This window comes from Penaeus chinensis, chromosome 37 (assembly GCF_019202785.1).
Source record: "Penaeus chinensis breed Huanghai No. 1 chromosome 37, ASM1920278v2, whole genome shotgun sequence".
Taxonomy (NCBI): domain Eukaryota; kingdom Metazoa; phylum Arthropoda; class Malacostraca; order Decapoda; family Penaeidae; genus Penaeus; species Penaeus chinensis.
Window position 1 is genome coordinate 30,806,277 of NC_061855.1, and position 5,980 is coordinate 30,812,256.

A 5,980-nucleotide genomic window follows, 5' to 3' on the forward strand; every position below is an offset into this window, starting at 1 on the left:
GTAACATAACGAAACTTCAAGTAATATACAAATATCTGCCTTCAAAGAACCCGTAAAAATGTGGAAGTATTATTCTCTCCTTCGAGAAAATCCTATTCGTCTTCCAGCCTGCAAAGGGGGAAAAGAAAAAAAAGAAATACGCCTGAAGAAGTATTATTGATTTTATATCTTCTCCCTCAGTCCTTCCCTTCGCGGATCATAACATCTTCAGGGATTGTTTTTGGGGGAGTCGGGGGGCGTCGGGAGGGGGTGGGGTGGGGGGGGATGGTAACACCTTAAACCGTCTTCAGATCCCAAAACATATGTAAATTTTTCGCGAGAAGAAAAACACCTTCGCCGAGTTAAAATCAAAAAAAGGGTGGGCGAGGTGACTTAGATGTAATATACAAACATCCTCTCTTCTCGAAACAGGGTGGGCCGTCCTCCCCTTTTTTGTTGCTCCCCTTTGTTTCTGATGACTTCTGTTGGGAGGAACTTGTCAAAAGATAGAATGACACCTCGCGTCTGTCGATTGACATGGGAATATCGATCTTGTATGACCCTGAAATAGAGGTCACAGGTGTAATTTCCAGTTTCCGCACATCAGTCGCCGTCGACCGGACACGGAAGACTCGGCCTTATTCGTAACTGTCGCAAGGGAAGAATCAAAACTTCAAAGTCATGACACGTGTAAACGACAGTTCCAAAAGGATCAGCATGATTACACCGACGGCAAAAGTCGAATAGTTACCACCACTCCGGCTCTTCACGGGAGAAGGACCTCTGCGGGCTTGCGCTGTAAGGTCGAGTTTTCCCCTGCTTGGTCCGAGGGCTTAGGTCCTTGTCCTGCCTGTGGACGTGTTTGTCGCTGTGCACAGGAGCAAGGTGGTGGGGGTGAAGGGGGGGTGAGGGGTGGGGAGGGAGGGGGCAAGGGCTTACATACCTTCAAGGACCGAATATTAGCAGACGTTCTTCTGTCTCTCCATGTGTGTGTGTGTGTTAGAGAAAGAAAGAGAGAGAGAGAAAGAGAGAGAGAGAGAGAGAGAGAGAGAGAAATTACGCAATCTTTTGCTCAAAGTTTTAAAACAACGAAATCGCCCAGAAAACCACAAGGGCGCGGTCTTGTTCACTTTTCAGCAGAAATTGGCTTTGTGCGCACATGAAAAAGGGAAGTTTTGCTTAATTTTCGTAATCATGGTGATCAGACTCCAATTTAGGTCCTCGGGTTAGCGTCCATTATGTTTCCATTAGAATCATTATATTTTTCTCTTCCATCTTTCTTCGTTTGCGGGGTTTTGCATATCATCATTTTAATGGAAAGATTGGTTTATTGAAGCCCTGAGGAATGCACGTCAAGCTGGACGGACGAAGGCGATTTTGCGTTTTTTTTCTTTTCTTTCTTTCTTTGTTTTTGTTTATCTCATATTTGTGTTTATTCGTTCAGTTCCTTAAATCTTATTTTTTATTATTATTATCATTGTTGTTGTCATCATCATCATCATCATCATCATCATTATTATTATTGTTATTGTTATTATTATTATTACTGTTATTATTATTATTATTATTATTATTATTATTATTATTATTATTATTATGCTTGTTATTAGTATTTTTTGTTATTATTATCATCATTATTATTATTATTATTATTATTATTATTATTATTATTACTGTTATTATTATTACTGTTAATATGATTATTATTATTATTATCATTATTGTTGTTATTATTGTTATTATTACTGTTAGTGTTATTATTATTATTATTATTATAATTATTATTATTATTAGAGGAGAATTTGATAACGGAAATAAAATACGACCAATTAGTGAGGGAGCGAAAGGAGGAAAATTAAAAAGTAGATTTAAAAAGTGTTATAAAAATCACAACGACCAGGAGGGGAAAAAAAAAATCAGTGACATAAATAAGAATGATAAGAAAGAGAAAGAATGAGTGAATAAAGAGAGTAAAAGTAAAACATGTGTTGAGAGAAATATGATGAGAGAGAAAGAGATACAGACAGATAAGGAAAAGGTAATAGCAAAGAGGGAGAAGAAGAACGAGAAGGAGAGAGATACAGAGATAGAGAGAAAGAAAAAGAAAAAGAAAAGAAAAAAATATATAATTCCCATCCCGTCTCTCCTGTCTCCCCCCCCCAAAAAAAAACAAAAAAAACAACCAAAACAAGAGAGAAAAGAGGAAAAAAAAGAATAATTCCCATCCCGTCTCTCCTGTCTACCCCCTCCTCCCCCCCCCATAAAAAAACGAAAAAAAAAAAAGAAAAGAGGGGAAAAAAGATAGGAAAAAGAGAGACATTTATTCTCTAATGCAGCTCCTAATGGGTCCGAAGTGTGCGTGGAGAAGACTGGCTTGCCGTGCTCTCGAGTCAGCGTGGAGAGCTCTTGTCAGAACTTCGTCTAAGGTTGATGAATTGCTTGGTCAGAGGAGAAAAAGAAAAAGGGGGAAAAAAGGAGGTGAGACAATCAAAAAAAGTAAAGAAGAGGAAGAAGAAGAAGAAGGTGAGAGAGTCAAAAAACAGAAAGAAGAAGAAGAAGAAGGTGAGAGAATTAAAAAAAATAGAAAGAGAAAGAAAAAGAAAGAAAAGGTGGTGAGGGAATTTAAAAATAGAGGAAAAGAAAAAGAAGAAAGAGAAAGTGAGAGAATTTTGAAAAAAAGAATGAAAAAGAAAGAAAAGGTGGTGAGGGAATTTAAAAAAAGAGGAAAAGAAAAAGAAGAAAGAGAAAGTGAGAGAATTTTGAAAAAAGGAATGAAAAAGAAAGAAAGGTGGTGAGAGAATTAAAAAAAGAGGAAAAGAAAAAGAAGAAAGAGGAAGTGAGAGAATTAAAAAAAAAGGAAAAAATAGAAAATAGAATAAAAATTGAGAGAAAAAAAGTTTAAAACTATTGGGTAAATGAGTCCTTCGACATTGCTTTTTTTTTGGGGGGGGGGGGGGGCGACGCAGAGGAAACGAAAGAATAAGAGGGAAAATAGAGAATAACACGGGGAAATAAAGATTGTGAGCACAGATCTTCGCGCTGCGTTTCGCCGAGGGAGGCTCGCTCGCTCGAGGGGCGGGATTCGGGGAAATGGCCGAGTTCAGGACACGTTCAGCGCCCCCGCACCAATTCTCGAAGCTAAATGGAAAAGAATCACACACAAAAAAGTACAAAAAAGGGGGGTAGAAGGGGGTAAAAGGGGAGGGAAACGAGGATAAGCCATTGGTATCTCTCGCCTGTGCAATTTCATTTAGATTTATGCCTAAACACATTCATGCCGATGAGTCTTTCCCTGTGTACCCTCACGCACGATTCTCTCTCTCTCTCCCTCTCTCTCTCTCGCTCTCGCTCTCTCTCTCTCTCTCTCTCTCTCTCTCTCTCTCTCTCTCTCTCTCTCTCTCTCTCTCTCTCTCGCTCTCGCTCTCTCTCTCTCTCTCTCTCTCTCTCTCTCTCTCTCTCTCTCTCTCTCTCTCTCTCTCTCTCTCTCTCTCTCTCTCTCTCTCTCTCTCTCTCTCTTTCTCTTTCGCTCTCGTTCTCATACATACATACAACCATACATAGACACACACACACACACACACACACACACACACACACACACACACACATATACACATGAATGGTGAAAACACTCTACCGTATTGATACTATGGTAGAAAACCCACAATGTAAAACAATATAAAATCCAGTTTTACATATTTTTTTACCATACATACACATATGTGTGTGTATTCATTTATGTATATATGTATATCGTCTATGTTTCTCTCCCCTTCCTTCTTCCTCTGTTTCTCTTTTTATATCGCTAATCACCTTTCCGTTTCCAATCTGTCCAAACATCTCCCCTTCATCCTCTCACAATCTTCTCAAGAGAGAGAGGAGGGAGAGAAAGGGAGAGGAAGGATGGAAGGGAGAGAGAGAGATGGAGAGGAAGAGGGGGGAAGTGGGGGAGGAAGAGAGTGGGACAGGGAAGAAGAGAGTGAGAGAAATGAAGAGGCAGAGAAAGAAGGAGAAAAATAATACAGAGAAGAGGAGAGGGTATAGGCAGATCAGGAAACAAGGAGAGAGAGAGAGAGAGAGAGAGAGAGAGAGAGAGAGAGAGAGAGAGAGAGAGAGAGAGAGAGAGAGAGAGAGAGAGAGAGAGAGAGAGAGAGAGGGAGGAAGAGAGAGAGAGGGAGGAAGAGAGAGAGAGAGAGGAAGAGAGAGAGAGGGAGGAAGAGAGAGAGAGGGAGGAAGAGAGAGAGAGGGAGGAAGAGAGAGAGAGGGAGGAAGAGAGAGAGAGGGAGAAAGAGAGAGAGAGGGAGAAAGAGAGAGAGAGGGAGAAAGAGAGAGAGAGGGAGAAAGAGAGAGAGAGGGAGAAAGAGAGAGAGAGGGAGAAAGAGAGAGAGAGGGAGAAAGAGAGAGAGAGAGAGAGAAAGAGAGAGAGAGAGAGGGGGGGGAGGGGGGGGTAATGAAGGAGCCGGGTTCTAAATAGGATCACATCTGAAACAGCGGAATATACCCACGAATTTCGGTCCATAAACCTCTTCTTCGGCTTAAGTAGGAGCGGTTCCTTGTGTGAGTTCTCGGGAAGAAGAGAATTGAAACGGATTCTGTTCCCTCGGCATTATGGAAAGAGGATCTGAATGCGTGCTCTATAGTTCCTTTTTTTTATTCCTTTGTCTATACTATTGGTGTGTGTAATGGGAAGGCGCACTTAGCCAGTTCTGTGTTTGTTTATTTTGTGCGAGTTATTCGAATAAATAAATGAAACGGATAATTGTCCCCCCCCCCCCCCCCCAGCAGTCTTCTAGTAGGCCTAAATGTTAAAAGGCCCGCGACCAGACAAACCCACATCAGGTAGCTAGGCCTACCGCCATACAGGTAGATGAATCGACCAATATCTCGAGTGGAAAAAAGAGATATGTTACCGTCGACGACTCGACACCCCATCGGCTGGAGTGACAGACAGATATATATGTATAGCTACCGTGACTGGCCAGCTGGTTTGCTTGGCACGTATGTTCGGTGGCGGTCGAGGGACGAGGGGGGAGGTCGATCTAAAAAGGGAATAGGACCGACTTACAAAGCTGGTTGACTTACAATGCAGAAGGTCGACTTACAAAACGGGTTGACATCTACGACAGAAGGTCGACTTAAAAGGCAGAAGGTCGGCCTGCAGGGTAGAAAAATTGACTTACGAGGCGGAGGGTCGAACTACAATGCAGAAGGTCGACTTGAAAAGGAGAAGGTTCAATTTACAAGGAGCCGAGTTGACGTACAGACCGGGAATATAAAGAGCGAGGCTGGGATTTGTATGGGATATCGACCTGTAAGGGAAAAGGGACGAGATTGAAAAGCAGGAGGGACTAATCGTCTTAAAGGTCGACTCGAAGGGAGGAATATCGACCTGTGGGCAAGATTAATTTCGTGAGGAGGAGACCTCGCTGTGAGGAAGGGTCCCGAGTTGTAAAAAGAATTGAGAATGTAAGGACAGAAGTAAGAGGGGGATGAAATAATGAGGAAGAAAATAAAAAAGAGGAGGGAAGATGATGTGAAAAGGAAGAAATGGATAGAACAGAAACGAAGATAATGAGGGAATGAGATGGTAAAAGGAGAAATAGTGAGGAAGAAGACTAGAAACAAGACAAGGGAGACAAGAACAGAGGGAAATATTTGAGATGGAAGTAGAATCCTAAACAATGAATCCCTCTCCTCTCTGTTCTTTTTTCTCTTGTTTTCCTTCACTATTATTCCCCTCCTCGTTCACCATCCACTTCCTCCACATTCGCCCACCGCTTCTTCTTATTCGCCCAGTTCATAGTTACCTCGTTTCTATTGATGTGTGTTTGCTAATCTTTGATAGCCCACACATCATTTTAGGGGGGATTATGCTGTAAAGGAATAAATTAAGCTGGTTGTTTTCACTGGTTTGGTGGCCACTTTGCAAATCTAGACCTGTCTGCGGACGCTTTCTCTCTCTCTCTCTCTCTCTCTCTCTCTCTCTCTCTCTCTCTCTCTC